The sequence below is a fragment of the Ambystoma mexicanum genome, chromosome 9 (genome assembly GCF_040938575.1).
Source record: "Ambystoma mexicanum isolate Mex_15411 chromosome 9, UKY_AmexF1_1, whole genome shotgun sequence".
NCBI lineage: Eukaryota > Metazoa > Chordata > Amphibia > Caudata > Ambystomatidae > Ambystoma > Ambystoma mexicanum.
Genome location: NC_090931.1, coordinates 942,168,303 through 942,191,685, shown reverse-complemented (window position 1 = coordinate 942,191,685; position 23,383 = coordinate 942,168,303).

The following is a 23,383-nucleotide window of genomic DNA, read 5'->3' as shown; positions in this document are numbered from 1 at the left end:
GATCAAACTGCACAAGGGATACTAGAGCAGGCAGCATTCCCTGACCTATTGCAAGTCCCTGATCAAGATCAAACCAATAGAGGGAAAAAGGGGTTTGGTGAGGCAGACATAAGAGAAGAGCCCAGACCAGAAACATCCACCCCACTAGCAGAGGCTAGGAGATTGAAATGATACCAGACCTCGCCTTTGCTGAACACATTGATCCAATATTAACCAAGTCCTTTCAGAATGTGATATTGGAAGAAGAAGGAAGGAAGAGAGATAAGAGTGTTATACGATCTCATATTGTGGTTCCAAAAAGTCATTGTTAGGAAGTCTTGGAGATCACACACGTCCACATCACCTTGGGAAACATAGGGGCAGCCAAGACCCAAGGGGAGGTAGTGAGTAAGTTCTACTGGCCAGAGATATTTGCTGAGATAAAGAATTTTGTAGCAACCTGTTAACTGTGCCACAAGACAGCCCCTTCCAGTGCCCCTTCAACCTTTGCCCATTAAAGATATACCTTTTTCCCCGCATAGGGGTAGATATTGTAGGTCCTCTTGAACCATCCCAACTTGGAAAAAAATACATCTTAGTCATTTTAGACTAGGAGACCAGCTACCCCAAAGCCTTCCCAACCCAGCAAATCCTCAAAAAGCTCATTCCCTTGCTATCCCATGTCGTTTTCCGTAGGGAATTTCTTGCTGATCAAGGGATGAATTTTATGAGTAAGGTGATGGCCTAGGTGAAAGATATCCTTCAGATTAAGATGCTCCATGCTCTGTACGTCAGTATATCCTCCCCAGATGGACAGACTCATTGGGCGTTTTAATAAGACCCTCAAAACAGTCCTCAGAAAACTCATAGAAACCGATGCAAGGGACTGGGATATAATGATCCCCTGGTTTCACTTCACTATAAGAAATGCTGCCCCACTATAAGATATGCTGCCCAGGTATCCCTAGGTTTCTTGCCATTTGAACTCCTACATGGACATGAACAGAGGGATGTACTGCATATGCATAGAGAGACCTAGGAAGAGAGGGAGGAAGCTCCAGTATCTTTATTCCAGACAGCATAGAAAATAAAGGAACATATGAGGATTGTTCAAGATCTAGTCCATTCTCATGTAACCAAGGCCCAAGAATATCAAAAGAGCTTGTAAGACCGAAAAGTGGTTATTCGCTCTTTTTCCATCCGGCAGAAAGTATTAATGTTGCTCCCTATGTACAGAAATAAGATGTTACCCCGGTGGCATGGTCCATAGAAGGTCTTAGAACAGACTGACCCATGTCATTATTGTGTGTCCCAGGTGGATAGAAGAGTCAAGTCCCACATCTACCATATTCACATCTTAAAATAATGGAAGGAAGATCTGGTAGAGTCTTCTTCGTCGTGATGACCAGTCTATTAACTGAGGTAGGGGAGAAAAATTATTTTGTACCATCTGACCTTCCTCTAATGCAGCAGCATAATATTCAAGACCTCTTAGACCAGTTCCCGGATGTTTTCAGTGTAGAACCAGGAAGGGTTAAGGGCATTTTTCACCACAATCGTACCCCTCTTGGAAAAGTGGTGAATCTAAAACCATACAGGATCCCAGAAGCCATTAAATAAACAATCCTTCAGGAAGTGGAGAAGATGCTAGCAGCCAACATAATAGAACCATCTCAGAGTCCATGGTCCTCGCCGATAGTCCTGGTCGACAAGCCCGATCAATTGTGGAGATTCTGCATTGATTTGTATTACACTAAACATGGTGTCCCAGTTCGATAGCTATCCCATCCCCAGGATAGATGACCTGATTGATTGACTGGGCGCAGCTGTTTACAGTTCCACCATTGAAATCACCAAAGGCTATTGGCAGGTCCCTCTGAACCCTGAAGACACTAAAAAGATTGCATTCTTCACTCCTGCAGGATTATTTAAATTTAAGGAACTTCCCTTTGGCCTTCATGATGCACCTGCCACCTTCCAAAGGCAAATGGATCATGTGTTAAGACCTTATTCTGGCTTCTGCTCAGCCTATTCACAGTAAGATATGGGAGAAGCATATGACACACTTGTATAAAATTGCCAAGGTCCTACAACAGGCCGTACTAACTGCCAAACCAAAGAAGAGTCATTTAGCCTAGTCCACAGTCAAGTATCTGGGCTTCTTTGTGGGTAACGGGCTGGTCCAACCCAGGTGGAAAAGGTGTTGGGATGCACGTTCAGATCACCACCCCTTCTAGACGATTTAGATTGTGAAAAATATATAAAAATATGGAAAATGAGAATGGGACAGTGTAGGGGACAGGGGCGTCTGTTATGGCCGGGGACCATTGACGGGAGTAGGAAATCCTAAAGGGGGTAGTTAACCAGTAGTGTTGCAATTGAACTATGTAGGATGTAGTATACATATATACACAACAGTCATAACACAAACTAACACTGCGTCTACGAGTAGGCCTGAATCCTTGCAAGCTGTGTTTTCACAGAAACACAGAACAACAAGGCCTTATCCCTCACCTCACCATTGTATCCCGATTCCCAGGCACAGCAAAAAACACACATATCCCCCACATCAGTTAGGCCTTTGAACTAATTAGGTAGGAAAGTGTGCAGTCGAGGAAGTGAAGGGCTGCAGCCTAGTACCAAGGTCGTATTCCCGGGAGAAAAGGTAGTAGTCTTGGGATGCCAAAACACAAACCAAGATTTAAGTGACTAGCGTCCCCCAGAAAGATGGTCACTCTATTTGAACTACCAGTTGTGCAGGGAAAAGGGCTCCAAATCCTTTGTGAACTGGATTGATAAGTGGGACACTAGGTTCACTCTTGGGGAGGGAAACGGATAAAGGGGAAACAGAGAACTACATGATCTATGTTTTGTGCCAAGGAGAGCAAACAATGATGCCCATTCAGTGGGGAGAGCATGATGGGGGCACTAACGTGTCTGGGATGAAAAAAGGGCTGCTTTGTCCACAGAGACCGGGCTGACCTCGAAGTTGCCAGCTGAGTTCTCACTGATAACAAGGTGTATGTCGTGTGGTTAGGATTGAAGTTAGGGGGATGCCAGTTGATGTTAACTAGTTGCTTTTAAGTATTCTACGATAGATGAGGATGTTACCCACATGTGGCGAAGACAAGAGAGAAGACATTGGAGGATGGGCTTTATGTAATCATTAGTATGTATATAAGCAGCAACCAATGAGTGTGGGTGATTAACACTGTGTGCGGGCCATTGCCGGGGCCCCATGAAGGAGGACTTCAGGTGAATATGCAGATATAGGGCGCCCCCTTCTGTAGAAAAATAACTGGGGCATGAAGGGAGACTATGAGTGTTAGGAGGGTGGGTGTATATGTGTGGTGAGAAGAGCTTGGATTGACCAAGTAGTGTGTTGTATATATTATAATATAAGTATGTAACACCATGTGGTGTTGTATATATTTTTATTGAGGTTTCTATATCATGGTTTGTGGTAACAGGGGAGAAGACCGTGCTGTATAATGGAAGAAAAGAGGATATGGATAGAGGCTGGGCATATTCAGTGAGTCTGGGATCTCTCTATCCGGTATATAGGGCGGGCATGAGAATGAAAATGTAGTTGTGGTAGAGGCCTTTAGTACCGTGCGATCTCCTCACCCGTTAAGGTGGAGGTGTTGGAAAGGAAAAGTAGAATTTATTGTGATTTTATTGTTGGTGAGCTCTTTGTGGTGTGGTTAGTAGTGGCCAAAGTAGGGCCGATTGAGGTGTGATCTAGGAAGGGTACAAGACGTGTATGTATTTGTGTGTATGGGTGAAGAGGGGTGAGTACAGGGTATAAGAAGGGGGTACGAGGAAGGGATGCCGGTTGTTGGGGTGGAACAAGGGTATTGGTAAAATTGTAAGAATATCAACGGGAAAGGGTAGCTATCATGGAGCCAATAACCCTGTTAGATTACATGCGCAAAGCCCTTCCGTTGTATTGAGATAAGATTCTTAAATAACATAGGGAATAGTGTGCGGAAACAAGGGAGGGATGTTTAAGCAATGGCCAGACAAGGGCACAAATAACAGAGAGATACTAAGTCACATGTGTATGTTTTTAGAAGCTAAATATAAGGGAAGAAAACTAAAAAACAGAAAGGAAGTATTGGAATTGTGGAAAATGGTGGAATGTTTTGGATGATAGCTCCACCGATTCTTCCAAGGCAGTATGTGAGGTGGTCACCCCATGCAGTACTATTACTACTGCAGTTACTGTCCTGAGCCCCCCTCTGCATCCCATAGGAACAGACAGGTGTCCTCCGTTAAGATGCTTCCCCACACATGCCGCATCAGTATACACAAATCCCATGCATGCCCCATTGGCCACTACGCACCCCCGTGGCCCACGTCAGAATCTTCCTAATCCCACAGCAACTGAGAGGGGTAAAGGGTCGAGGGAGATGACGCAAAACCACAAAAACAGCTGGTGGATGTATCATGGAAGATGGAGGGCGAGTTGGCGCAACTAAAATTAGAACAATGGGATGGACAGCGGACACCTATAGGAGTGGAAGAATGGAGGGCGGGGGACATTTTGTTTTGTTTAGATAGCACAGCTATCAGAGATGTGCATATAGAGAAGGAACATGAAGATAGAAGAAGGTGAGGGGGAGTGGATTATGTGACAGCCTGTTCAGAGGAGGAATATGATTATACACATGAAGAAGAGGAATGGGATACGATAGACGAATTGGAAGTAGCAGAGCAGCCACCTCTAATATCCCCATGAGTAGAATGTTTGTGGGGAACTAGGCAAGTCACCGCTATCTCATCAGCAGTGACTCTCACCTCTAAAATCATAAATGCTGTGAAACCCTACCTATCACCAACGAACCGCCTCAACATTGCCAGAGTCACAATCGGTGCGAAACTAGACTACTGCAATATCTTACTCCTTGGCACGTCTGCAAACAACATCAACCGATTGCAAATAGCACAAAACAATGCTCTTAGAGCGGCACTCAGCATCCCCAGGAGCGAGCACATCACCCAGGCAAGAATAGATGCCCACTGGCTCCCAGTCAAAGAGCGCATAACATTCAAAGCCCTCACAATCACACAGACATGCCTTGCCCAAACCACAACAGCGTACCTAGTAGAGAGAATACACCAAGCACCAACTCACAGACCAAAATGCAACAAATACTCACACCGACTCTCAGTCCCAGCCTTCAACAGAGCGAATGCTGGCGGAACCAGCTTTGAAGTTCTAGCCCTAAAGCATGGAACTCGCTACCACCCAGTCTAAGAAGCGAGGAATCCCTCCTTACATTCAGAAAAACCCTCAAAACAAAGTTGTTCAACTAAACCGTTTATTATTCTGAACTGCCTCCAACACTGTTCCTCTGTAACCACGGAACACCCGTCGACAATGTTTAAATTTACCTGTATCTGACTTCGTAACCAATGTTGATAACATGTACTAAGCTGAATAATCTGTAACGGCGCCACGATGCCGCTGGGTGCTTGATAAATCCAAATAAATAAAATAAATAAATAAATAGGCTATGCAACAGGTTTGGATGAATGGCAGTAGCTAAGAGGTCGGTATTGGGAAGGAAAATGGTTGCGAAGCTGGTAAGAGCGCAGTTCGCATTGTTACATAAGGGTCCAGGGAGAGCACAGTACATCCCGTGGGCACATATGGATAAAAATAACCTCATAAAGGCACTCCCATCCCTCACAGCTGGGGCAGGCAAGTGGATATACGCATTTGAAAAGCACACAGCCGAGCTACTTTAGCTGTAGGGAATTTGAAAAGTTTGTTTGTGTCGATACTGGGAGTGCTGGCTGATGAAATATGGATTGAAGCAGGATATCCAGGTGTGATGTTGGGTGATGATGATAGTCATAACGGAGCTTATTTTAATGATATTAGGCCCCATGTATGGGCAGCGGTACACCATGCGTATTCAAACGCACCCGACCTTCAGTCAATTCTGCAGAAAACATTGTGCGATCATGAGGATCCTACCCAATTCATATAACACATACAAAAAATGTGGTCGGTGGAGTCAGGGGACTCATGGGATTGAGCGATTCCATTTTTCTATTTAGTAGTTAAAAGAGGTCTCCTGAAAGAGGTGCAGAAGGCACTTAATAAGATGGGGATGGAGGCAAAAGGGTGGGTGGTAATTCAGTCTATTATTATTCATCATTGTAAACGGTTGAAAGAAAAGGAGAAGGAAACAGCACAGGGAGCTCAAGCAGAGTAAGCAAATCTGGTTCAAAAGAAGTGACCAAAGGTTGCACTGGAAGGGGCTGCGGTGGCAGTGCAGACAGAAGGGTCGGCAGACCTCAGGGCGATTCAGGCGATGTACACGCAGCACCCGGGTGGGAGGAGAAAAACGGGTGGACAGGTGGGTACCAACCTCAGTATCAAGGGGAGTTTCCAGGTTTCTTTCAACAGGGTTGAGGGGGATTTTTAGGTGGCCAGTGAGGGCAAGGGGGTTTCGGAGGAATGACACCATGAGGAGGAGGAGCAGCAGGCTGGTGTTGGACGTTTAGATGCATGGGACATGTTTCAAGAGAATGCAGGAGTAGACCAGCGTATGCATATCCACAACAACAAATATACCCTTATTCTCAGGGAGGTCCAGTTTTATACCCTCAGTTATACGGACAGAAGCCCCCGGCAGTCCCTTATGGTGCACCAATGCCCACAGCTCCACCTGCTCCCCACCAATTTCTCAGCAGTTAACCGCCCGGGATATAATAGCATGCCCCCATATGCTGTGCATCAGGGACAGCAACAGGGCTCCCACATCCTGAGTGATAACACTGTTCCGAACGGTACAGTGACCCAATGTCAGGGAGCCACTGTGGTCAGAGGAAACCTATTCATTTTTCCTGGGACAAACACATATCCGGATTAGAGCAACCCACAGCAAGCCTTAGCATGTCCAGTTCCATCAGACACTGCCAACCCAAAAGAGGAACCCTTGGTAGGCATGGAGATAGCAAACAAACCATTTATTTTTATGGTGGATACAGGTACGACTAAATCATGGATTAGTGGGGGAGAATTCCCTTTATCAGGCGAGGTAATGGAAATGCTCGGCTTCCCTGGGGTAGTTCAATCAGTTCCTTTCACAAAGAAATGGCCCATCAAAATAGGGGCCATAGAGGTGTGGGCCCCCTTGTTATATTCCACCGCAACTCCAATCAATCTATTGTGAAGGGATATCTTGAGTAAGCTCAACATGGCCATCTCATTCACAGAAAGAGGTGTCATTTGTTCAATGCCCGGTATGTGTACCGTGAGGGTAATATTGGCCTTGCAGGCATTAGGCGTTGAGTCTGTGGCAAGAGGAATACCAGTGGCCTCCGATTTGTTTCTCTACGGCATCACCATATTACTCTGTGCAGTGCCACAGGTGGCAAACAAGTATTGGTGAGTACACTCTGAGTTTCTGTTCAAGCCCAGCCTCAGGAGATAGTTGCTGGTAACATCTTTGAACTGGATATAGAAGGAGTCCTAGTGAAAGAAGACTGATTGTTTTGATAGCAGTTGATTCCAACAAAGGGGAATAGCACACGGTCCTGTGCATTCACCCCACGATACCAATGAAAAATGCCTCAGATGAGGAGTTGTTTGAGAACAGAGAAAATTATGGAGTAATAATATTGGAAGTGTGTGTCCCTTGTGAAATAATCATACAGTACAGGCATGTAGTTTGTCCCATGTTGCTAGTAGGGACTTCTTCATTTACCTCTGCAGATGTGGGTCAAGTTCCCAGCAAGTTGTGGACAAACAATCCACATGACGTGGGACTTTTGAAAAGTGTCATGTCGATACAAATCACCCCAAAACCCGGCGCTGTGTTGCCGTGAGTGAAACAGCCTCCTTTATCAAAGGCAGCAGAGGAGGGAATTTATGACACCATTATGGCCCTGTCGCACCAAGGCATAATAATACCCTGAAACTTGCCCTGTAATACGGCTATTTACCCAGTGAAGAAATTGAAAGATGCTAGTTGGAGGATGATTTAAGATCTCTGCCCTCTTAATGACATTGTACAGGTAGAGGTCCCATTGTTTCTGAATTCTGCTGCAACATTGTGCAAAATACCTGCTGATGCCACCCATTTCACTGTAGTGTACTTGAAAATGCTTTTTTTCTCAGTACCATTGCATCCTCATTTGCAGTATTTATTTATTTGTATTTATTTATTTTGGCATTTATAAAGACCGCCGGACCCGGGGGCATCTGGGCGCTGGTTACTTGAAGGCTTAGTATGTTACTGTGTTTACATTTGCCGGGAGCCAATTTCAACATACTAGGCTTCCTCAGGGGTACTGTTAGTCCCCCAGTATTTTTAATAGGGTGCTACATGAAGATTTTGGTAACATCGCTATCCGAAGTACCATAATTCAATATGTGGATGACTTGTTGGTCTGTAGCAGCACGGAACACCAGTGCACAGAGGACTCTATAGCGTGGTTACAATTGTTGGCTGACAAAGGGTACAAAGTGGACCAAACAAAATTACAATATTTTCAACAGGAGGTGTCGTATTTGGGACAGTTGATTTCAGTGAATGGTAAAAGAGTAACTCCAGAATGTGCGGCAGCAGTGCGCCCCAAACCCCAGCCAGTGATGGTGAAGGATGTGTAGACATTTCTTGGATTATGTAATTACTGTAGAGCATGGATTTTTGATTACACATCATACACTAAACGATTGCTCCAGGCCCAGAAGCTCAGCGAACAAATAATACCATATTTTGACTGATGAAATGATCATCAAGTTCTGGGAGCTTAAAGATGTTATTTCTACCACCCCAGTATTGGCTACTCCTGATTATACGCAGGAGTTTTATCTCTTTTTACACTTTGATGGTCAGATGATGACTGCTGTGTTGACACAATGCAGCATAATCCTTTGGCCTAATACAGTGGTATGTTAGATTCTGTTATGCAAGGGCAGTTCCTGGGTGAACAAGCGTCAGCTGCTGCTACCTTCACTTTTGAGAAGTCGCAACTATCGTCATGGGATGTTCATTAACATTGTACGTGAAGCGTGCATTTTTTGCGATACTAAAGGGGTCCAAATCCACCATGATTACACAAAGGGCTTCTGCATATGAAGTAATACTTTCAAGCCCGTCTATTCACATTGTTCGTTGTAAAACAGTGAACCCAGCTACCTTTTTGACTGAACCTATTACTGACGATGATGAGGTGCATGATTGTGTCCCATATGAAGGTCCTGAGGATGATATTCCTAAGGCAGGTTACTATGCTTTAGATGAAGGAGAAGTGTACTTTGTTGACGAATCTTCCACTTTTGACCAGGAAACATGTCAGAGACACACTGAAGCGCCAGTGGTGTGTTTGGCTCATTGAGTATGAGTTTGTTAAGCAGCAGAGGCTGCCAGGATATCATTCAGTACAAGCAGCAGAACTGATCACCCACATTGAAGTACTTGAGGCAACACAGGGGTGCCGAGTAACAAATTCGGACTCGCCGTATGTCACGACAACTGTTCATTCGGTACAGTCGGGATGGAAGAGAAGAAGGTTTTGTAGAGCAGGTGTATCTCCTGTACAGCATGCCGCTTTGTTAGACAGACTGATTGTTGCGCTTGCACAACCTATGCTGCAGAAATAGTAAAGTGTGCCATCCACACAAGCAGCGTGGACTTGGTCTCCCTCGGAAATGAAGCAGCAGACACTGCAGCGAAGCAGGTCACTTATTTGCCAGTAGCAGACATTCTTGAGCATTCAGTGTTTGTGAACATACAGCATACACGTCCCTCCCTGTTACAGACATTATTGAAATACAAAGCTAGGCCCTACAAAGTGAAAGGTTAGTGTGTCAAAAGAGAGGTTGTGTACAATCCCCAACTAATTTAGCATGGAGGCAGATGAGCACAGGGAAGGTCGTAATGCCTCAAGCATTGGATTTGGTGGCGTTATCCCTCCCGCCCACATATCTAAACAGCATATTGCTGCAGATATCCAGGAAGATTGGTATGTGCCCATTATCCAGGAATTGTTATCCCTGTTTACGTCAACTCTGTAGTGTGCCAGAACTATAGCACAGGACAAACCTTGAAGACATTAAAAGGCACTTTGCCATGCCCCATTGGTCCATTTTGTGATTTGCACATAGATTTCACTGACATGGGAGACAGGTGTAACTATTTTTGTTACTTGATAGTGATTGTTTGTCCTTTTTCCTGTTGGATTGAGGCTGGCCCATGTGCACATCCTGATGTCAAATTGGCCGCCAAGTTTTTGGTGAGAGAAGTGTTTCCCCAATTGGGAGTGTGCAATACCCTAAGGAGCGGAAATTGCATCCACTTCTTTAATGAGTTGTTTAAAGAAATTGCAGCTCTTTTAGGAATAAAGCACAAGCTCTGTTCCATTTATCACGCTCAGGCCAACCGGGTTGTAGAAAGGATGAACTGTCTGCTCAAAACAAAACTGTCCAAGTTGTGTGCAACACTGAAAATGAACTGGGTGCATTGTCTCCCTTTGGCCTTGTTCAGTTTAAGAATCTAGCCCTGAAAGCACCATCACCTCTCCCCTCATGAGATTGTGATGGGGAGATGTATGCACACGCCACTAACTCCTGTACAGAGTGCTTACGATGCTCTCAGGGCTTTGTTTATCCTCACGGAGTGATTCCATTTGTATTTAACACAGTTAGCAAAGTGTATTAAATACATTTCTCAACAGATTGCTCCACGGCAATCGGAAGACATCGACAATAGTACTGCACCGGAATCTGTGGGCTCACCACCATTGCAATTGTTTCCTAATGGTAAAGTTTATATAAAACATTTTGTGCGCATGTGGAATGAACCCTGGTACAATGGTCCTTACACTGTAGCATATGCTAATCCCCTTGCTGTTAAAGTAAAGGAACTGCGTTATGAGGTAGATTTGCCTGATGTTCAAAAAGCACCACAAACCGTGCCCCACCTTTTTGACATAGTGTTTCTAAAACAGCAGTATCAGTCATATTATTTGTTTTTCTTTCAACTTTTTCATTTTTGAAGAATTATTATTTAAAAAATATATATTTATTAGATTTTCATCAAAATACATATCCATCACACAGATTTCAGTAAAATAAACCAACTACGAATGTTTGTAAATAACTAGATCCTATATCACTACAACTATAATACCATTTATCTAAGTCTATAATCATGTTAAACTTTACAATTCAAATTAACAACACATTACAAATCCTATGTGAAAAACAGAAGACTCAAAATACAATACTTCACACATAAAACACACAACACATCACATGAGACAATAAGGGGAAAAGAAGAAAAAGAAAAAACAAAAACAAAAAACAATGGGGGATGGGGGATCACCCCCCCTCCCTCCATTTCTCTTCCCCAATTCTCTTAGTCATATAAGGTATTAAATGAGCCCTATAAAGAAAGATAATCATCTTCTCTACCTCTGTACTTCAAAGAGATTTTTTCATATTTAGACAAAATGTGTAGTTCTACCAGCCAATCATCCACATTAGGTTTTATTTAATATTTTGGAGCATTTTTACTGTATCATATTTGTTGAAATGACTAGATTATGGAACAATATTAAAAATGTGTGTTCTGTGTGCAATTACAGTGCCATGCTGGATCCGCTTATGTGTGGGTTTGCCTTTGGATTGTTTATATATATATTTAATGCCGTTATATGGGTAGGCCATATAAAGGGGATGAGAATGTAGTACCTCAAAGGAATGTACATATGTTTGAGTTTTTGACAATTTTATTGAAGCTACAACACCACATGATGAATATCTAACTACAGTGGTACATCTTAAGCAAATGAAGATACGGTATACTTTATTATGGGATTTAAACATACGAGTTAATAGGGGGTTGGAGGAGGAAAATGAGTATGGCCAGTACAAGGAGTAGTGTTTGATACAATGTACAATGTGCACCAGCCAGAGTTGTACAATATGTGGTATAGTTATATGAACTCAGTGGGGAAACAGAGGTACAACAGGAGTTGTTATGTCTGCTCCCTCATCCCTCACACATTGGGAGCACCCCAAATGTTAGTACCTCAAGAGATATCACCCCTAGAGGCCCAGTGTCTGGTGTCCTTAGCGCTGCGTTGGGTTCCAGGGGCACAAAGTACACATTGTACTAATGGACAATGATGAAGAGAAGTGTGCAAAGGAATACAGCATCCCTCAATGCAAGCTCCAGCCTATGTTGAATCAAACAGATGGGAGAAGGCAGTGGTGAGCTGTGCAGCAGGGGGGTTGGCAGGGTTCAGAGAAGAAGTCATATGGAATATTAATAAGAACAGTTTTGGGCTATGGTCTGCACACATATCTACACTAACATGGATTGAAGCTTGTGAAAGTGCAATCAGGGGGTCAATACCAGTTATGTTTATGAGGGCATGGAACTGCTCCAGTAGGCACTAACACTAATGGCAATAAGACATTGCTCATTCCAGATCTTGCAAAAGCAACAGTGGCATTGATGGACATGTACTGGGTATGTGGTCAACAAGCATACCTGCACCTTCCACCCTTTTGACGATGCAACTGAGCATTGACAACCCTGCACTCAGCTGTCCTGGTGGTGCCAGAAGTACACTTGACAATAGCATCCAAACGTGAAGTGGCGCAGTCAATTTCACCATCTATCCAACCCCAACAGATGAAGAAGAACAAGCAGTCATTGAAGTTGAAAAGGAAGCGATCAAAATATATGTCGGAAGAATCGTCCGAGCTGCTTAAAGCAATCCCAGATAAGTACCGGCTGTACACCAAAACGGAAGTATGCTTCGCCTGTCTCATGACTCTTGGAATCCAGGCTGCAGCGAATGGTAAGTGGCTACAGGTTGTTCAGTGGGAGGTGATCCAGTTGGCAAATGACACCAAACAAGGCCTTAATGCAATGAAAAGTGAGTTAGGGGCGATCCGGTTAATGACGCTTCAAAATAGATATGTTCTAGATCTCCTAACGGCGATGGAAGGGGCCTGTGCAACCTAGAGATTGGTTTGTACGATGTTCTTGTGGGCACTGGTGAAGCTACTAGTTTCAATGGTAGTGTTCCTGTTGGTGGTGTTTTGTACATGCCAGATGATGCTTCTATGCTGTGTCAAGATTATACAGAGCAGTGTGAAAATGATGGTTACTATTGGGGCAAGGATAGCTCTCCGAGGCACAGGGCAGGCTCAAACTGAGGATTTAAATAAGCCACGTATGGTCAGAATTGAACAATCCCTTCACCCCCAAGGGAAACTTTCATCACCCCCAGCAGATCCTGAGAACTACACCGAGCACTGGGTAGATTTAGCGGGGTATGGGTATTGCACATGTCTTACATTTACCCCAGAAAAGTATGCACGAGAAGGAGGTGGTTTGCACCACATGTAGGGCATGGATTCCTAAGAACGAAGCGGATCGACAAAGAGAAAGAGATAAGTTAGTTAATGAAGGATTAACTGGATGGAATGTTGGGATGCATGTTCAGACCACCGCCGCTCCTAGATGATTTAGATTGCAAAAAATATATTAAAATCTAAAAAATGAGTACGGGGCGGTGTAGGGGCAAGGAGGGGTGTTGTGGGCAGAGACAAGAGAGGAGTAGGAAATAATAAACGGGGATGTTAACCAGTAGTGTTGCAATTGAACTATTTAATATGTAGTATACATATATACACAGCAGTCATAACACAAACTAACACATCATCAACGAGTAGGCTTCAATCCTCGCAGGCTGTGTTTTCACAGAAACAAAGAATAACAAGGCCTCATCCATCGCCTCACCATTGCATCCCGATTCCCAGGCGCCGCAAAGAACACACATGTGCCCCCACATCAGCTAGGCCTTTGGACTAATTAGGTAGGAATGTGTGCAGTCAAAGAAGTGAAGGGCTGCAGCCTGCAGCCTAGCGCCACTGTCGGATTCCTGGGAGTGAAGTCAGAGGTCTTGAGATGCCGAAACACGAACCAAGATTTAAGACACTAGCTTATTGATGTTCACTTTATTTGAACTACCTGATATGCAGGGAAATGGGCTCTAAATAATTTGTGAACTGGATTGATTAGTGGGGCGCTAGGTTCACTCTTGGGGAGGGGGAACTAATAAAGGGGAAGCAGAGAACTACATGATCTATGTTTTGTGCCAAGGAGAGCTAAGAATGACACCCATACTGTGGGGAGCGCTTGATGGGGGTGCCGACATGTCTGGGATGAGAAAAGGGCTGCTTTGTCTGCAGGGACCAGGCTGACCTCTAAATTACCAATTGAGTTCTCGCTGATAACCAGGTGTATGTCACATGGTTAAGATCAAAGGTAGGGTGGTGCAAATTGATGTTAACCAATTGTTTTTTAGTATTCTACGATGGGTGAGGAATTACCCATGTGTTAATGTTAATGTTAATGTTAAAGGATATTCGTACCGCGCACTATCACCACCGGAGTGGTCCCCTGGCGTGGCGAAGATGAGAGAGAAGACAGCAGAACCAATCAGAGGATGGGCTATATATAATCATTAGTATGTATATCGGTGGCAGCCAATGAGGGTGGGGGATTAACACTGTATGTCGAGTGGGTCATGAGGGACGGTTTTTGTGTTTATAACCTGAACCTTGTTCAAAAGATGTCAGAGAACTCTTTGGCAGTGGATTTGTAATACCTTGTCACCTTAATCTTTTGTATACAAAATAAAGCTCTTGTCTTTCTCAAAAGAAGGTGCACCTAGCCTTATTCCTCATCCTTATCCATAAGCTTTATTTTCAACAAACACGTCATAAAAGCATACACACCTTCAAACATCATAAAACAGCATACAATTCATAAAACACATTTTCCAATGTATTAGGATAAAATGTACACTCAAATTTAGATATTGGTTATTATCACAATCCTTGCTGTTTACTCATGCATATTCTCCAAACCCGCTTCAGGTATTGGGTGGTGGCACACACTGCCAGAATATTGGCTGCATTTAGGCAAATTGCCATTGCCGCTTCCATGGATCTACACATACGCCCCCTGAAGAGTGGTTTTAAAAAACACCTCCTCATGGGCAACATCACAGGGCACAGCATGATCAGATGCCTCAAATCCTCCATAGCATTCCTCCATAACATACAGCTAGATGAGACATCACTGTCCCAGCTATGCATCCGCTCAGCAGTAGGCAAAGTCCGATTTCGAAATTGCACATAAAAAGACCGTTCAAACTTGGGACGAATATGATCCAGGTAAGACTCATACCCCACCCAAGTCTTATTTGCAATATACCGTGCTAAGGATTCAGAGGATATAGCTTTAGCCAAGGTATCCCACCGGGTCTTGGCCAATTCAGCAGCTTTAACTCTAGCTTTACAATGTATATTAATGGTGTGTGGGTCAATCCAGTAATCATCAATACTCAAATCCATCAAGCACCTCTTTATGTGGGCTGCCCACTTTAAATTCTGGGTTAACACATCCTGCAGCGCTTCTATATAGTTGAGAAGGTTTTAGTTGGACCACGGATGGACCCAGTAGAGAACTCAGTGCAGTAGACAAACAGACTCATTCTCCTGCATGCCCATCTCAAGGCGCGCTGGCAGACTCGGGGAGCAGATTGGCAGTCGCAATAAATACTTCAAGTACTTATTTTCAAGGACTGCCATGGTGTGTGTATTCATCTTCCCCCACAACTCTGCACCATACATCGTAGTTTGCCATGCCTGGGCTATATATGCTTTCAGTGAAACACGGACAGCCCCATTTCCATGTTCTGCAGTGAACCTGTCAACCACAGATTACCATAACTCTTAGCCCAAGATGTATGTGGCGACTTGTTCAATCACTCCTTCATCCAGGCCCAATTTCAATCCCTTTTGTTTCCTCCTACCATTGGTATTAAAAATCATGACTTTTGTCTTATTCCCTAGCGGGTTGAATTTTCTTGGTCTGATCACTGGGAGTTGTCCCACAAAGGTTATAGCCATAACGGAACCCCTTGTACCAAAAACCAAGCGCGATCTAAAGGCTTTCTTGGGACTGGTAGGATACTACTTACTGATTCTTTATTCAAAATGTCTCATCTATCATGACATGTCTGACCAACAAACTAAGAAATTATGAGCCTCAGAAGATAAAGTGGGGCAAGGAGGAACACACTTGTTTGGTATACACTTAAACACATACCCTGTAGTGAACCAGTTTCTTAAAGTCCCTAACTTTAAAAAAGGAGTCTGTACTAAAAACTGATGCTTCCAGGGAAGTCCTAGGAGCAGTGCTCTCACAGACATATGAGGGAATAGAACATCCAGTGATGTATGTTAGTCGGAAATTGTTTCCCGGGGAACAAAACTATTCAAGCAGAGAACTTGAGGATCTGACGATAAAATGGGCAGTAGGACATTGAAGCTATTACCTCACTGGAAGAATGTTTGCCCCAATTACAGATCACTCGCCCCTTACATGACTTAGTTTAAGGAAAGAGACAAATCCCTGCATCATGCACTGGTTTCTCAATCTGCAGCCCTTTTGATTTGAGCATGGAACATTGCAAAGGTAAGGAAAAGGGTAATGTTGATTTCCTGTTCCGATTTCCTTTACTAGATGGCAAAGCCAGCTGCATGAGTGGGAGGGTATGTGACAAATCCTAGGGTATTGTCACTGCTTCCATGGGGGAAGCCCCTTCCCATGAGGCCAGAGAAGTGAGGCTGCTACCCGATAGTCCCCCTGGGGTGGCACTCAGCGGGGATCTCATGGGGAGGGAAGCCCGCCATGGGACTGGTGACAATCACCTTGGGAGCACACAGTATTCCCCTCCCTCATCTCTATCCCCATCTTCCTTTCACCCCACTCAGTACCCTGTGATCCCTCACACTTCTATGTGAAACCAAGTCCTAGGAAAGTACTTAGATGACAAAGGGTGCCACTGAACTTTGTGATTATCATCAGTTCCGTACTGTGCAGAGGAGGAAGGACGGCATAATGAATAATATCTTTGGGAACCATCACGCGCTGGCTAGTGACTGGGGACTGCCTATTGGTTACTCCAAGTACAAATTAGAAGAAGGACAATGTCATTTGTCAAGTCAGCCCCTCAAGGACAGAGAGCAAAGTCTGCATACGACAGACGGAGAAGCACAGGAATCAGCTGTGGACTGGGACACCAGTGGGGAGAGACCGCCGTCTCTAAGGGCGCTGTCAAGATCCAGCAGACCGGAGCCAAGTCCATGGAAAACGTGGGACGCCTCCCAGAGGGAAGCCACACAGCCCGACTCGCTGAAGCTGGAGCCAATGAGAGCAGAGAGAGAAGGAGCATAGGCCCAGAGAGTTGGAGAAGTCAGAGGAGGACGCCACACAGCAAGAGCCCGAAAGCAATGTACGGGTGAATGCCTGGGTCCATGAGGGGAATGGGAACTGAGCATGGGGAGCCTATAGAGGGTCGGGGACCCGATCCAAATTAAAGCAGAAGATAAAATATGGGTCAAGAACCCCAACCTAAATATAAAGAGACAGACATATATAACGCATATGTAGACACTTGGCAGGAGAGTAAACCAAGTGTCCAGGGAAGCTAATACAAAGGGGTCTGGGACCCAAGTAAACCACAGATGCACAGCCAAAGTAGATGGGTCAAGACCCTGGAGAAAGCCAAGCCGACAGAGATTGAAACAGACTGCATAAACTACCATATATGGAATGGTGCCTGGCAGGAGAGTATACCAGGTCTGTTCAGTTGGACAGTGAGAGAAGTTGAGAGAACCCACGAAAGCAACACACCATTGTCTGGGACCCATAGGAAGTTGGCCAAGGTTCACAAAAGCCAAGCACAAGGGTCTGGGGCCCATACAAAAGAGAATGAATATATGGTCAAGGGACTGAGGCCCAGAACAATTCGGGGAGAGCCTGAGAGAGTATAAACAGGGTCTGGGACCCACACAGAAGAGAGAGAAGAGTTGTTAAACAAGTCAGGGAGAACCCAAAACAACCTAGAGATATCTGGGAGCCATGTGAAGGAGAAGAAGACATTTGTTGGAAACCTGAGTTCGACAGTCAATTCTGGCAAATTTGGTCTCCAGTTTTGCATTGAAAGAAAAAACAAGGGAAAGAGACTCCCACCCCCAATAGAAGGACAGTGGGCCTCATTACGAGTAGGGCGGTAAGGGATACCGGGCACCGGTAAGGAGACCGGGGCCAGTAATCCCTTACCGCCCCACTACGAGTTCCCTTAGCGGGTCTGAACAGGCGTTATGGATGGGACCCGTTTAGGGACTTCAGAGCTAATAACGGTACCGCAATTTGCGGTACCGTTATTAGCACCTTCCCCATTCTCATTGAGCCCTATGGGGGCTCAAATGGGAATGGGGAATGGCTTTTTCAATGGGGACTTACCGGTCCCGCAAAGGTCGGACTACACCGGTAAGTCCCCATTGAACCATACCGGTGTCGGACCCATTATTGGAGGCAGTCATGGCGCAAATAGAGCCATGACCACCTCCAGTCTCGGAACGAGGCCCAGTATGTTTGTTGATGAAAAGGTCTGCACTTAAGTCTGGTAGGATGCTGAACCAAACTTAACATTACGTTTGGGAATGTATACTTGTGAGCTGTGTTTAAAGAGTCATTCATTGTGTTTTGACACCACAAACTGAACTTTAAAGGCCTGGATCCAGAGCAAGAGAAGCCTCCTTCTGTATCAAGAAGACACCCAGTTTTTCCTTAGTTAAGTGATAGGGGCGGAAATAGGTTTGGACACAGGATGGTGCACTTATCATTTAATGAGAATTCCTGACAGAGTCCTTAGTGTTTTAGTTGAGGTAGGGCAAACCTTCATAGAAATAGGGCAAGATAGGTTATTCATTTTCTTTATTTCTATAATAAAGATCTTTGATAACAAGTATGCCAACACTGTGTCATACTTGTTCTTCTGCAAACTTGCTGATGCATGAGGATTCTACAGTACAAATGTATTCCCTAAAAGGTTGTGTGGAAACACTTCAAGCCAGATGCCAGACGACATTGCTAAGATCAGCCCATGTGAGCAGAATTCAAACTCCACCAAATGTACCTTGAGTGCAATTCGAATGGAAACTTTTAGTATCAAAGCTGTACTACTACCAAATGGATCCTACATTGTGCTGTTTAACTATTTATGCTGTGGTGTTACTGTGGAGGTTAGCAGTATGATCACTGTCTCATAGATGGTGAAATGTTGTGGCATTTTCCTCCACTCTCCACTGTGGACTGAACATGTGCTATTAATTTGGCCCAAAGTGAAGCTATCACCTTTGAAGTTCCGCGCAACTATCATTGAAACTGGCATATCTCCTGGGTGTGAAGGTACACTTAACTAGCACCACATAAGCATTTGTGAAAGCAGCAAACAGGGCACTGTGATTTGCCAAATATCTACTGGAGAGAACACCAGACTGGCCAAAGGAGATTCAAGCCCTACTGGAAAGCTCCACACCAACAAATGGGAGCTCCATCCTGAAAACACCTGTGTACGAACTCGATATAAATAAAATATCAATATCAATATCCTGTAATGCATTACTGAGTGGCTGATGAAAACCGTCTTTTCTTTAAACCTATTGAAAAGCATATTGGACTTCTTCGGAAACATAAGTCTTGAGGATCACACCTGTGTTCCATATCCTCGCAGCTGGGTTCATCCTGATCCTGATCTTCTTTTTACTTTGTTGTGACAAGTAACAAAGAACTTGCTCAAGGCACCCACGCTGTAGCCTGGTTGACAGATGAGAACTGTTTGTAACATTGTCATGTGACAAAAAACGACCCAACTTTGATTCTGACTGGAAGTTGTCCACTGACCAGCTCCTGCTGCAGCCGGCTCTTTTCAAGAAGATATATGTTTATGTTTTAATTTTTAGCAACCAGTGAAGATCCTGAGTGAACAATTATTAGCACTAAGTAATATGTGATGTTCTTCGTGATCTTTTGTCTCTTCACTCTTATTTCCATGGCTCCTAAAATACCTCCATGGCTTGTTTTACGACTCATGGGGGGTGTTATGTATGTTTAGTTTTAACCATGCTTGGGGTATACTGTCTGAACTTAATTCCCAGCCATGTAGTCATAAACATGGGAACCTAATGTGGTACATTTGATACAATCGGGCAATAAGTAGGATTCACAATTAAGTACAGAAAATAGCGTTTGTTTTAGTTGTTTAGTTATTTCATCCAAAGAGGACACTGAGAAACTTCAGAGTGGAGTGAAAACCTAAGGCACAATACTGTAAAGCTAGTCCAATTACTTTTTCGTCAGTACGCCACACAGGCAGGCCATGGATACAACCTGTATTAAGGTGTTTCATGCATTTGGCTGTTACAAAGAATAAGGATGCTGTTAATGATTGGGTAGTGGCTATTGCATTTGGGTTTCCTCTTAAGGAATTTTGTCAGCATGATAATCGTATAATGCACTTTGAAGAATGTACACTTTCTGGGTACTGACCTTGATGCACATTGAATCACTTTTGGAACATTTGTCTCAAATTTGGTGTCCCTCCATAATATTTGTTTTAAACTGTGAAAGCTTTTTTATTAAACTGTGGTTCTTCATGTTGTTTGTTTTTTTTTTTAATTTCTTTTAAAAATTTGTTTATTGGCTAAACAATGTTAACCATAACAATAAAAACATAAAATTATATAGCACAAATGAAAGTACCTTAAGTTGCTAAAACACGAATCCAAGCCAATACAAGAAATGCTAAAGAAATTCAAAAAATTCAAAAAGGTACCATACAATTCATTGTTCAATTTCATCAACTTCAAATTCCGAACAAAACCCACTAAAGCAATTGACAGGACACATTCTCTCCACTTAGACACCACCTCCACAGATTGTCTGTGTTCATATGTTTTGTTTTTTCATTGAATTTAGGGAAGAACTTCTGCCGATTGTTGCCCAATTTTTGGCAATAGATGACTAGGGGCCTCATCATGAGTTGGGCTGTAGCCCTTAAATGCAATGGTAACGGTGTTACCTCTGCATTTACCGCTCTGCCTAATCTCGAATTTTGCGTGTTTACCCTCAGCTCAGATCTGGGGGTAAACACGCAAGAAAATGCCAATTTTTGGAGCAATTATCACATGGTAATTGCAGCAAAAATTGACCATTGGGTTCAACGGGTTCAATGGGGAATAGGGAGTAACGGTTAGTCCCCAACCCGTGATCCGGGAGTAATATCACCCGACAGGTGAGTGCTAACGCAAATAAAGTTGGGCGGTATCCCAGTCGGGACATCGCCCAACGTGTGATGAGGCCTTAGATTTTCCAAAGTCTCTATTGCTTTTTCGTTATTACAATATCAACATAAATGCTTCACATCCTCAATCATTCTATACCACTTCAAGATTTGCCTTTTTTACACAAATTCCACCTTATTCTAGTCAAATTACCCCTTGCGGTGGGACAAGGAAATAGCCTCCAATGGGCTGTCAAGAGTCCTGCTGTTTTGTGTTGATGTTTTAGATGCCTCATACTTCTTTGTTCATGAAATTAATTCATGATACAAGACCATTCATACTTCATTAGTTGGCACTTAATGCCCATTGGGTTAGCTTTTAGTGTTTCCACATTTCCCCCCAACTTAAATAGCAATTCCTTGCAGGTCTCCCTCAACCCATTTATTGTTTGTATCTTATTCTCAGAGAGTATTCTATTCCAATCCACATACAATTGGCCTGGTTCACAGAAGTGTTGTATAATGGCGCAATCCCATTGGAAAACACTCTGTGAATCAGGCCCATTGACTCCTCGTATACGCACAGTATTTTGTAGTACATGGCCAGCCACCTCCATATTATCATGGTCCTTACCCTGCAGATACCCAGCTCATATAACACAGCCGACCTGGGTACTGCTGTGGGTAGTCACATAAACTGGCGCCAAATCCTTAATTCAACTTTCAACAAAATTAATAGTATCCAACTCAGATAAGTCTCTACGCCAAAGGTTATTTTGGGCATTACTACAGTAATATAGTAAGCTACTAATGGTGTGAGTGTGTATTTACAAAACCTATTTTAAATGTGCTTTATTTGGCTTATGATTTTGTGTCCGTTTTTGGAGTGGTAATTGATCATATGTTCCTTTCTCAATACACTTGAGATATAGAGCCCAATATAAATCATCTCTTGTGCTTGTGCCAATCTTGAAGCACCCAAATGGCACCTCTCTTTTCAAAGTGTTCCTTTCTTTTGGAGTGTTAAAATCTTGTGTTTTTTTTGCATTTACATTCAAATAATTTTCAGGCGCATATCTATCAAAAGCGGACAATAGTTGCTGTAGCCACACCGCTGTGGTATCTATAAGCACAAAATCGTCTGCATAGGTGATCCATGATGGTCTCAAGTGCCCTATGTTCGATGATGCAAGTGCTACAGCCTCCAATTCTACCCCGCATCTGATACGTATAAATTGAACAGTGTGGAGGCTCGTATGCAGCCTTGTCTCAGGCCATTGTTTACTCGAATTTCGGCTGACAAGGAACCTTCTGCATCTAAACAAACCCTCATTATGGTGGTCTGATAGCGTTGTATGATAAGTTTTAGTAATCCTGGGGGAATCCCCCACTTTTCCAGCTTCCACAATAACCTGTTTCGACCCACCCGGTCAAAAGCCACACTGAGATCTATGGTTGCCAGATGTATGGCTGCATATACGCCTTGCTTTGTTCAGATAAGATTTGTAAACTACCTGTGCACGAGTAACTGGCTACCAGGTGTGGATGCGGCTGTGCGTATTTGAATGATCAAGTTCCAAGGTCTGGCAAGATTGAAGTTTCCAGTGTGCTGATCCTCGTGCCAGGTATTTGGCAGCCTTACGCATGAGACCACGATTGGCGATGGGGACCAAGGACGTGATGGCGAGGGCCGCTTTAAGCAAATTGAGTAGTTTCTTGGACCATTTACATCATAAACATGGTGTATCATACTGATTTCCTTGGTTGCAAATGTGCTCTGCACTGCAGAAGGCTGGGCCATGTTTCAACTCTCACAGCCAATTTTGCAGCCAAAACTCCAGTTGGCAATGTCAATGAACATTACGTGTGGTTCAGAAGTGCTGTAGTCTGTTTTTGTACAAATCTTATCTGAACAAAATAAGCCTTAATTGCTTATTTTTGTTGAAAAGTATATATAGAATTTTTATTGTTCTGCATATCTGTTGTTTTTGGATGTAGAAGCTGATGCTAGCGTGTACCTGTTGTCTTTGGTGTCTTATTAAATCGACAAACTTTTTTGTTTGCACTGTGTTGGCTCATTGGTGTTGGGTTTTCACAGGGAAAGCCTTTCTTTGTGTTGCTGGTGACGGCAATACTTGTTTAAACTTGTTTTGTTTTTGTTTCATGCACTATGTTTAAATCCAGGTGTTGCAGAAAAAAAACTATTGCTAATTCCTTACTC